An 11,603-nucleotide genomic window follows, 5' to 3' on the forward strand; every position below is an offset into this window, starting at 1 on the left:
TGTCTTGATCTCCCCGCAACGGCGCCGTAAAATATGCTTGATGGCGTGTATTTCACACGTTCGTTGGGCAACCCCAAGAGGAAGGTATGATGCGCACAGCGAGCAAGTTTTCCCTCAGAAAGAAACCAAGGTTTATCGAACCAGGAGGAGCCAAGAAGCACGTTGAAGGTTGATGGCGGCGGGATGTAGTGCGGCGCAACACCATAGATTCCGGCGCCAACGTGGAACTTGCACAACACAACCAAAGTACTTTGCCCCAACGAAACAGTGAGGTTGTCAATCTCACCGGCTTGCTGTAACAAAGGATTAACCGTATTGTGTGGAAGATGATTGTTTGCAGAGAAAACAGTAAAACAAGTATTGCAGCAGATTTGTATTTCAGTATTAAAGAATGGACCGGGGTCCACGAGTTCACTAGAGGTGTCTCTCCCATAAGATAAAAGCATGTTGGGTGAACAAATTACAGTCGGGCAATTGACAAATAGAGAGGGCATAACAATGCACATACATGTCATGATAAGTATAGTGAGATTTAATTGGGCATTACGACAAAGTACATAGACCGCCATCCAACCGCATCTATGCCTAAAAAGTCCACCTTCAGAGTTATCGTCCGAACCCCTTCCAGTATTAAGTTGCAAAGCAACAGACAATTGCATTAAGTATGGTGCGTAATGTAATCAACAACTACATCCTCGGACATAGCGCCAATGTTTTATCCCTAGTGGCAACGAGCACAACACAACCTTAGAACTTTCACGTCACCTGTCCCAGTGTCAATGCGGGCATGAACCCACTATCGAGCATAAATACTCCCTCTTGGAGTTAAAAGCAAAAACTTGGCCAGAGCCTCTACTAGTAACGGAGAGCATGCAAGATCATAAACAACACATATGTAATAACTTGATAATTAACATAACATGGTATTCTCTATACATCGGATCCCGACAAACACAACATAGAGTATTACAGATAGATGATCTTGATCATGTTAGGCAGCTCACAAGATCCAACAATGAAGCACAATGAGGAGAAGACAACCATCTAGCTACTGCTATGGACCCATAGTCCAGGGGTGAACTACTCACTCATCACTCCGGAGGCGACCATGGCGGTGTAGAGTCCTCCGGGAGATGAATCCCCTCTCCGACAGGGTGCCGGAGGAGATCTCCAGAATCCCCCGAGATGGGATCGGCGGCGGCGGCGTCTCAGTAAGGTTTTCCGTATCGTGGGTTTTCGCATCAGGGGTTTCGCGACGGAGGCTTTAAGTAGGCGGAAGGGCAGAGTCGGGGGGCTGACGAGGGGCCCACACCATAGGGCAGCACGGCCCCCCCCCTTGGCCGCGCCGCCTTGTGGTTTGGCCACCTCGTGGCCCCACTTCGTATGCTCTTCGGTCTTCTGGAAGGTTCGTGGCGAAATAGGCCCCTGGGTCTTCGTTTCGTCCAATTCCGAGAATATTTTGTTACTAGGATTTCTGAAACCAAAAACAGCGAAAAACGAGAACTGGCACTTCGGCATCTTGTTAATAGGTTAGTTCCAGAAAATGCACGAATATGACATAAAGTGTGCATAAAACATGTAGGTATCATCAATAATATGGCATAGAACATAAGAAATTATCGATACGTCGGAGACGTATCATCCCCCAAACCGTCCCCCAAAGCAATTTGGGGCGCGCCGGACCAAAAAAACGTTCCAGCCGCGTCCCCCAAAGCCCATTTTTGTCCGGCGCGCCCCGATACGGTGTCCGGCGCCCCGAGCCCGTCCCCGTCCCACAGGGGCAATGTTGAGAAAATCGCTTATCGGGGTCAACTCGGTCGGCTAATGATTAGCGATTAATAGGCAAATCGGCCAATTAATCGAGCGATAAATGAGTTAATAGGGCGATAAATGAGTTAATCGGGCACGCCGGACACAACGAAAAGCGAGGCAAACCGACGCGGGCCCGACGCGTCAGCGGCTCAGTGAAAAATCGTCTCCCACTCCCGCCAAATCCCGCCCCTCCCGCCATATCGCGCCTATCCCGCCGCGCATTTCTGGCCTCCCAACACATATCCCACCGCCGATTCATTTCTCCTATCCCGCCGATTTGTTTCTCCCTCCCGCCGTCCACCCGCCGCCGCTACCCTCTCCCTATTCCATGGCGCCGCCGATAGCCCCCAAAAAGATGGCCAAGGAAGCGGCCAAGAAGCCGCCGGGCAATGCGACGAAAGGGGCGAAAGCGCCGTTCGCGAAGCCGCGGAAGGCGCCGGCTCCGAAGAAGAAGCCGGAAGGATGGATCGATGATCAGTGGCATCAAGACTGTCTGCGCCGGAAGATGTCGACGGCAGAGCGAACAGGACGGAGGGCGGCCGAGAAGGAGAAGAAGGCTCTGGCGGCGTGCCAGCACCAGCACTTAATGGCCGGGTGTCTCGCCGCCACCAACGCGAGCCCATATAGTACGAACGTGCCGGTGTACGTTCCGGGAGTGTTCTCTCCGTCGTCATCCGCCTTCTACAACGATGGCCCCTCCGGCACTCCCGGGTGCGTGACGCCTAACTTGTCGCCCCACTACCAGGATGCGCTGCCGCATGGCGGCTTCAACCCTAACAACCTCTACTCCCCGGCGTACGAGCAGCGCGAGCCAGGACCCGGTGCGGACGGCGACCCTTTCGCTGGCCGCAGGGGGCCGCTCAAATTCGACGGCCGGTGCTGAGGGTGCTAAGGAAGAGGGCGGGGGTGAGGATGAGGAGGACGATGAAGAGGAGGAGGTGGAGGACGAGGACGACTGCTACACCATCGTCAGCCTATGCGACGGTGGCGGAGCAGACAGCGGCAGCAACCGCGGAGCAAGAGCCGGCTGACGCGTCTTCGACTACTACACCATCGTTGGCCTATGCGACGGCGGTGGAGCAGACGGAGCATGCACATCACCAGGCAGATCGCGACGAGGTCATCGTGATCGACGGGCCTGCGTCGACTGATACGTCTCCGACGTATCGATAATTTCTTATGTTCCATGCCATATTATTGATGATACCTACATGTTTTATGCACACTTTATGTCATATTCGTGCATTTTCTGGAACTAACCTATTAACAAGATGCCGAAAAGCCGGTTCTCGTTTTCTCGCTGTTTTTGGTTCCAGAAATCCTAGTAAAGAAATATTCTCGAATTGGACGAAATCAAGACCCAAGCATCCTATTTTGCCCGGAAGCATCCAGAACACCCGAGAGCCGCGCAGAGGAGGGCCCCGTGGGCCCTGGATGATAGGGTGGCGCGGCCTGGGCCCTGGCCGCGCCAGCCTATGGTGTCGCCGCCTCGTCGCCCCTCCGACTCCGCCTCTTCGCCTATTTAAAGGTCCCAGACCTAAAACCTCGATACGAAAAAGCCACGGTACGAGAAACCTTCCAGAGCCGCCGCCATCGCGAAGCCAAGATCTGGGGGACAGGAGTCTCTGTTCCGGCACGCCGCCGGGACGGGGAAGTGCCCCCGGAAGGCTTCTCCATCGACACCACCGCCATCTTCATCAACGATGCTGTCTCCCATGAGGAGGGAGTAGTTCTCCATCGAGGCTCGAGGCTGTACCGGTAGCTATGTGGTTAATCTCTCTCCTATGTGCTTCAATACAATAATCTCATGAGCTGCTTTACATGATTGAGATTCATATGATGATGCTTGTAATCTAGATGTCATTATGCTAGTCAAGTGGGTTTTACTTATGTGATCTCCGGAGACTCCTTGTCCCACGTGTGTAAAGGTGACTAGTGTGTGCACCGTGTGGGTCTCTTAGGCTATATTTCACAGAATACTTATTCACTGTTATGAATGGCGTAGTGAAGTGCTTATTTATATCTCTTTATGATTGCAATGTGTTTTGTATCACAATTCATCTATGTGCTACTCTAGTGATGTTATTAAAGTAGTCTATTCCTCCCGCATGGTGTAAAGGTGACTAGTGTGTGCACCGTGTGGTTCTTGTCGTAGGCTATGATCATGATCTCTTGTAGATTGTGAAGTTAACTATTACTGTGATGGTATTGATGTGATCTATTTGGTTATGTTGATCTTTCATGCACTCTAAGGTTGTTTAAATATGAACATTGAATTGTGGAGCTTGTTAACTCCGGCATTGAGGGTTCGTGTAATCCTACGCAATGGTGTTCATCATCCAACAAGAGTGTAGAGTATGCATTTATCTATTTTGTTATGTGATCAAAGTTGAGAGTGTCCACTAGTGAAAGTATGATCCCTAGGCCTTGTTCCTAAATACTGCTGTCGCTGCTTGTTTACTGTTTTACTGCGTTACTACTGCTGCCATATTACCACCATCAACTACACGCCAGCAAGCTATTTTCTGGCGCCGTTACTACTGCTCATATTTATTTATACCACCTGTATTTCACTATCTCTTCGCCGAACTAGTGCACCTATTAGGTGTGTTGGGGACACAAGAGACTTCTTGCTTTGTGGTTGCAGGGTTGCATGAGAGGGATATCTTTGACCTCTTCCTCCCTGAGATCGATAAACCTTGGGTGATCCACTTAAGGGAAACTTGTTGTTGTTCTACAAACCTCTGCTCTTGGAGGCCCAACACTGTCTACAAGAATAGAAGCTCCCGTAGACATCATCGACTCAGGATACGTCGCCGTCGGCCAACCCCTTCTTCTAATTTAGCATGCACTATGGTCTGTAATATGATCACGCGCCCAGTACTTTGATCGCCGCTACTCTGATCGCGACGATTCGGCGGGAACGATCTCTTTTGAATGCAACAATTTGAATTCCTGATTGGGGGCGGCGTTTGGGGGACGCGGCTGGGGAGCGACGTCCCCCAAAGGCGGCACGAACAAAACACGTCCCTCAAACCCTCAATCTGGCGCGGTTTGGGGGACGCTTTGGGGGACGCGGCTGGAGATGCTCTAAGGTTGGGTGGTTAGGAGGGTGGTTGTACCCCCACGCCACCAGAGTTCAAACCCCAGGTTTGACTGTGTGTCTCATAAAGGCAGAATATTCATTCAATGGGAGGCGACGTTCCCGTCGACAGCGAGGCGTCTGTGGTGACTTCGTCAATTTCAAGATCCAACCCACCGACTCAGTCTTCCGAAGGTGTTCATAGGGGTAGGGTGTGCGTGTATGCGTTCATAAGGATAAGTGTATGCACGTGTATGTGAGCTTCTGCGTTTGTACTGCGTTTCTAAAAAAAAGATTACAAGGAGGCTCTCCAGAAATGTTCTTTGTGGAAAATCGACCCCGAGTACTGGAGAAACGTGACAACTTATGGACCCGCTGCACCTGAAAACACGTGGATTGTTGGATTGGAAATAGGTGTACAAGATTTATGTTCACTAGTAGAAACAAGGACTTTGGTTTTTTTTGCTCCAATGAGCTTTTGCACCGGATTTGGCACGAACTAGTGCTAAAGGGGTCATTAGCACCTGTTCGTGCGGTCTGGACGTCCAGGGGACCAGCCGTGGCATTAGCACCGGTTCGTGCGGGACCTTTTGCACCGGTTCGTAACACGAATCGGTGCTAAAGGGTTGGCGTCAGCACGAACCGGTGCTAAAGGTCTACCCGGTGGATCGCCTTTTTTAACACTATAAAATAGAAAAGAAAATGATAGAAAATTCAAAAAAATAAAATCTTTTGAGATTCATGTATGTTATGCAACCTACTGAAAATTAACAAATTTGAATTTTCACTTTTTTTGCAAAAAAAGTTTGAAAAATGGTAAAACCGCATTAACTTTTGCATACGATGTTGTTGTGCGGCTGACAGGTGGCTCCCACGCCCGAAATTTTCAGCCCCGCGAAGGGGCCGGCACGGGGTTGCCGGCGCTTCTATTGGGCTCCAAAAATCACCGGCACCGTTTGGAGCGCGCCGGTGCGAGCCCATTTTGGCTCCCGGCCCCAAATTGCTATCGGGGCCACTATCGGGGACGCCGGTGGAGATGCTCTTACTATTTCCGGCAACCCGTGTGTTACTCGCCCGAGTTTTTCCTCTTCTACATAGGTTTCGATTCGTTTACAGATACATGCGAGCCAAATTATGTGAGTAATTTTCATACGTGTGTCAGTTTCGATTTTTGTGGAGGACCAGCGATGCATAGCTCCTTTTCTGAAATTAAATTGGCAATCATGCACTACAAAACCGCGGCAGGGATTGATAAATTTGCGGTGCCGCCGGGTAGCATAACCCAATAATAAAACAAGGATCCGGATTGTAGACGTCCACATCTCCGAGTCGGTTCGTTGTTCAAGTTCGCGATCGTAGGCAATATAAGGAGCCAGGTGGAGTCGTGTACCAGAAAAAAGAAAAGCCAAAGAGTAGGAGAGAGAATCTCCGATCGCAAGCAAAGCAGCAGGCAACTAAGAAAATCGAGAACAATGGCCGACATCGAGAACGGTATCCACGACGCCCTCGTCGCCACGGCGGAGCCAGATGAGGAGGCTAACCGCCGCTGCCGGCAACAGATCTTGGGTGTGTTGAGTCTCGTCTTGGGAGCGATCACCGCTGTCTTACTGTTGATGTGCATCTATTACGGCCTAAAGGACGACTCTAGCATCCCGCTCTGGGCCCTCGCTTTGATCTTGGGGATGCAAGCCTATCTCGTAGGATTCGGATTTTTCCGCGCTCGCCGTCCTCTTTGGAAAATTTTATGTGAGATATGTAATCCAGAGGAGGAATGGCAGATAGATGCATAAGGTTGCCCCAATTAGTTCCGAATGCCATCATCTTATATTGTCAAATGGTGGTTTCGTTTGACCTCACGTGTAAAAATATGCAAATATGTGCTCCTTAGTTGTTTACGCACTGAAATTTTATATGGAGTATATTTCATTTGTTCCAAGGATTTACAAACCTTACGCATAGCTCTGTTCGCCGTCATCTTTCGCTTTGTCTTGTTTTCAGATTGAAAAACAAGTGCGCTAGCTATGTCTTGGGTTGTACAAACCTTACGACTCAAAGTGTGTTTAGAGAGACGATTTTTTAACAATATTTATTTATTTGTTTCCACCAAATACTCAAATTTGAATATGATCAGAAATAATACGGTGGTAGGCCAGGCTAACCCGATTAGCGCCGGCAAAACCTATACACCGACCAGGTCGGTAGTTACCGGCCACCGCACACCCCCTGGTCGGGTATGGGCCAGGCCCATTTGTGGCTATTTGGCCTGTAACAATTCGTTTTTTCTTTTTTTTCTTTTTTCTTTTCTGGTTTCTTTTTTCTGTTTTCTTTTCTTTTTTCTTTTTTCTTTTTTCTGGTTTCGGTTTTGTTTGTATTTTTTTAGGTTCGAAAATTTTTATTTTTAAAAATTGTTCAAATTGAGAAAATGTTTAAATTAAAAAATGTTCAAATTTAAAACCGTTTAAATCTGAAAACCGTTCAAATTCGAAAACCGTTCAAATTTGAAAATTTGAAAATTGTTCAAATATGAAAATTGTTCAAATAGAAAAAGCGTTCATTCGAAATTTGTTCATTTTTTAAAACGTTCAATTTTGAAAATTGTTCGAGTTAAAAAAATATTCAAATTTCAAATTTTGAAAAATATTCAAATCGAAAAAATGTTCAAATTTAAAACTGTTTTGGTTTCAGAAAACGGTTCAAATTTTATGAAAAAAAATTTCTCAAAAAAAGTTTTTAAAACGGTTAGATTTTAAAAAACGAAAATATAAACAGAAAAGAAAAAATAGAAAAGAAGGAAGAAAAAGGAAAAAGAAACTCGCCTGACGTAATGGGCCGCGGCCCACTAAATTACCTGGATCGTGGGAGGGTGTGCGGTGCCGAACAGCCACCGACCAGATCGGTGGCGAGGAGCTCCCATTAGCGCCTATGGGCTGTAGTAACCCGACCTGACAAGATATCGTGTGGGCTCACCCCGTATCGCAAAGCAGGTCGGGTTCGCCGGACCCGACTGGGCCTCGTTGGGCAAGCCCAAACCAAAGAAGGTGGTCGAGCTAGGCGTACACAATTTGACCGCTCGGGCTAGACATACCCGACTGTTCTCTTTTTTTATTATTCTCGCTGGTTTTCCCTGCTCCTTTCTCCCGCCAACCCCTTCTCGCCACCGTTTCTCTGCCATCTCATCCCGTGGTCTTTCTTTATAAATGGAACCACCGAATTGTTTTGATGTACCCGTGTTTCTTCCCCTCTTCTTTCTTCCACCAACCTTTGATGCCGTGAGTGTGCCTTTCTCATATCAAGAATTTAGAACATCGAAGATGAAGAGTGCAATCTTGCCCCAGGGATGACACGGCCAAGCATTGTCAGTGCGGCGATCTTGCAAAGGTGAAGGAGATGGAGTATTTTTCATACAAGTTTGGCATGAAGTTTTTATGTGTGCCAACTATGATCATGATGTGCCGGCAAGTTCGGAGTACCTGAGGCCTCCGGTATGTTGTAAGCATTGCAAAGAGGCGATGGTTGATGCGAGAAAAGCTCCAAGATAGTGGGTGAGAAGGAACTATGGGATAACTTATTAATCGTAAGTTTTTTTCATTGTCATACTTGGTTTACCCGGTTAGCTAATTTTTAGATTCTCAAATTTCCAAATGAAAATATGAAAGCACGAAGATTTTAGTTTTTTTTTCTAGAAATTTAGGATTTTATATTTTTTTATATTTTTTAATTAAAATTAATAATTGCATCCTGCATAAAGATTACTATTACTTTTAGCAAATTATAAGATTTTCAAATTTTCAGGTTTTAGGTTTGGCAAAAAAAATTAAAAAAATGAAAATAATTAAAAATTAAACAAATTATAAAGTTAATGTTTATTTATTTATTCAAGATTATTATTACAACAATACTTTTGTTTATTAAATTATTTATTTGAAATTCGAACAATAAAGAAATATGACATCGACCGACATGTTAATAGGATTGATATGATACTAGTATCACACACATGCGCGCGAAGCACTTGGATGTGGGATGGAAAGGAACTTGGAAGTTAAGCGTGCTAGTGCTAGAGTAGTGGGAGGATGGGTGACCGAGCGAGAAGTTTGAGCACGAGTAAGTAATTGGACTAGAGATAAGGGTAGTTAGAGACTAAACTTGTGAAATAACTAAAATATTAGAAATTCTGAAAAAAAAGGAAAAAAAGAGGGAGTGGAAAATAATTCGAACAAATTTTTACGGTAGCGGGGTTCTACCGCGGCAGCGTTTTGGGGCGTTTTTCTGCCGTGGCAGACCCTTTAGCACCGGTACGAACCGGTGCTAAAGATCCTCCCGCCCGAACGCCCGGCAGCCGCCACGTGGTGCACCCTTTAGCACCGGTTCGCAACTGAACCGATGCTAAAGGTAAGGAAGGGTGGGGCTTTTGCACCGGATCCTTTGCACTTGGATGTGGGATGGAAAGGAACTTGGAAGTTAAGCGTGCTAGTGCTAGAGTAGTGGGAGGATGGGTGACCGAGCGAGAAGTTTGAGCACGAGTAAGTAATTGGACTAGAGATAAGGGTAGTTAGAGACTAAACTTGTGAAATAACTAAAATATTAGAAATTCTGAAAAAAAAGGAAAAAAAGAGGGAGTGGAAAATAATTCGAACAAATTTTTACGGTAGCGGGGTCTACCGCGGCAAGCGTTTTGGGGCGTTTTTCGTCGTGGCGTACCCTTTAGCACCGGTACGAACCGGTGCTAAAGATCCTCCCGCCCGAACGCCCGGCAGCCGCCACGTGGTGCACCCTTTAGCACCGGTTCGCAACTGAACCGATGCTAAAGGGGGCGTGGGGTGGGCTTTTGCACCGGATCCTTTGCACCGGTTGGGCATCCGGTGCATATAGCCCTTACCAATCGGTGCAAAAGGTCCATTTTCTACTAGTGGTTCTTCGCATCATCTTGAACTTATATTATTGTAGCTGAACCATCACTTACAACAACACTTGCCAACTCCGTGACATTCTATTTTTCTGGAAATATAATCACAAAGCATTACATAGAGCAATGCAATGTTCAAACTCGTCAATTTTCTGCTTTTACGATTCAAACTCGTCAATTTTCTTAGGTGCAATGCAATGTTCAAAGCATGGAGAGGTTGACCGAACCGAGAATGAGGTGAACATGGAGAGGTTGACCTCCACAAATCCATGTTCCATCTAAGTTTCTTTTTTGAAGGACCATCTAAGATTGGGTTTGACAACACGAACGATAAAAAGAACACACCACGCTTGTCGACCCGTAGTTATCTTGCATATGAGCTTGTGCAAAATAACTAAAAGTTCTTTCAGAATTTAAAGTATGTTTTATTTCTATAAGAGAAGGGCACCATTAGAGGGATCATTTTGTGTTTGCTGCTTAAATTTCTTACTATTAAGGAAAATGCACGATAGAGCGTTTTTTCTTTTTTGGAAAAATGGACGATAGAGCGTTGTAAACCTAGAGTAAACATAACTAGATTTAGATGTGCGCCTTGGCGCCCGATCCCGTGGAATTCACTATGACTTACATTTGTTATAGAACTATAAAATTAAGGTGGACAAATGATAATACACTTGTTGGATCTTACAAAGCAAAGTTTACAGAGTGGCTCTCTCAACAGGAACAGAAGTGAGGAAGGAACACTTTGTAAAACATATATAGTAAGCTGATAAAATGAAAAAGGAACATCATAAACATAATTACCGGAGCCATACGAAATTTCAAAGATATCAATCTAATTGACCTATCAGACAAGGGCGATAACAGTGAGAAGCAACAAAATGGAGTTCATAAAAAATGTAAGTTTAGGTTGCTCATTATCATTTTCTCGAAACAATCAGATTCAAGAGTTTGAAGTCAATCAATTCAGCAAGATGTTTCCTCAGATAGTCGCCTACTTGGTGACGCATCCCAATATTGGTAGCCAACAAAGAATTTCCGTTGGGTTCAAACCGGTCGACCATTGCCTGGTTAAAACTGAAGCACAAAGGTGCCCACAACTTCTCCCTTTCCACAAACTGAAGCACACAGTCTGCTTCAAACACAGTTGCTTGCTCTCCCACATAACAACATTAATGTGATAAACAGTGCACATAATAGGAGAAAATGAAACACCGTAAGAAAGGGAAATCCAGTTAAGGATAGGATATAAAATAGTAAAGTGCAAAACAAAAAGGGCACACGACAACATAAGGGTAAATAATTCTTTTGGAGTAGCACATCTAGAAATGTCGTATTAAGTAGCCATCAAACCACCAACAATCATACAAATCAGATCTACAATTCTACATGCAACAAAACAATACTATGTGAACAGTCTTGTAGCATGGGAAGGTTTTGAATGAGCAAATCAAGGAACCTAAAACATTGGTCAGTAGTAAACGTGGATGTTTCCAGCAGGTCAGTAGGCATTGGAAGATGCAGGTCTAAAAAATGGTAGGACTACTAAATATTGAAATGCATCACCTAAGATCCACCAATATAAAAGACCAAAAAATTGTATCTAATCTAGAAATCAGTATGTGTTTCCTACTTGAACATAAAACAATTAGGTACTCTAATAAAACATTTTGCAATGATTATAACTAATAATGAGGAGGGGTGCGAATAGTACAGAAACATGAGCCGAACCAGACTAAAACCTAAGAAATTGAACATAAGTTCAGAGCCATTATCTCATAGAAGCAAAAAAAAAAGTTGAAG

The sequence above is a fragment of the Lolium rigidum genome, chromosome 4 (genome assembly GCF_022539505.1).
Source record: "Lolium rigidum isolate FL_2022 chromosome 4, APGP_CSIRO_Lrig_0.1, whole genome shotgun sequence".
NCBI lineage: Eukaryota > Viridiplantae > Streptophyta > Magnoliopsida > Poales > Poaceae > Lolium > Lolium rigidum.